We start from the raw sequence: 885 nt of genomic DNA, 5'->3' as shown, positions 1-885 counted from the left end.
GAGAAATGGGAGAAAGAAACATGGGAAAGATCACAGATTTTGGGAGAGAAGAATTGAAGATGGCCTTCCCTTCAGGCAGATCTAATAGGAATGGAAAGAGATAGAAAAGTCATCGGTAAGTTAGATCTCATTTTCTTTTATTTTTGCACGAGATAGAAAAGTTATCTTAGATCTCTCTTTCAATTATTTAGATTTTTGGATATGGGATCGAAAATCAAAATTGGCTGTGTCAATTGCATCTAAATTGAATCATCAGAGGAAAGAGAAGAAAATCATAATGGATGGATGCATAGCCATTTTTACTCAAGGAAAAATTTAAATAGATTGGAAAGGGTTAATGACAATAGTTTTAGGAAAGAAAAGAAAAAATTCAAAATCATTTATCGAATTAATTAGAATCAGATTTTCACCTACATTACCTAGTTATTTAAATGTTAATTAGCGGTTAGAAATCACGTCAGATCTTTGAATGAGATCATAGATCGTCTCCTTTGTACCGTCTCCTTTGTACCATTATTGAGAATTAGATCAACCATTCATTTACTAAACTGTTAGAATTAAATAGGGAAGAAAAGAATTAAACAGAGAAGAAAAGAATTAAACAAGAGGTTTGGAAAAGAATTAAACCAAGAGAGGTTTGAAAAGAATTAAACAGAGAGAGGTAAAGAAAAAAAAAATATATATATATATATATATATATATATAATTAAGTACAGGAAAGAAGAAAAGAAAGAGGTAAAGGAAAGAAAATTATATATTTAACTAATTAAGTACAGGAAAGAAAAGAGAGAGGCAGTGGGGAGGAAAATGGAAGATTTGGTGAACAGAAACAATTTTACAGAATAAATACATCGAGTAAAAAAAAAAGATACCAAGATATATATA

The sequence above is a fragment of the Cucurbita moschata genome, unplaced genomic scaffold (assembly GCF_002738365.1).
Source record: "Cucurbita moschata cultivar Rifu unplaced genomic scaffold, Cmos_1.0 Cmo_Scf00076, whole genome shotgun sequence".
NCBI classification, from domain to species: Eukaryota; Viridiplantae; Streptophyta; class Magnoliopsida; order Cucurbitales; family Cucurbitaceae; genus Cucurbita; species Cucurbita moschata.
This window is presented reverse-complemented; position numbering follows the sequence as displayed.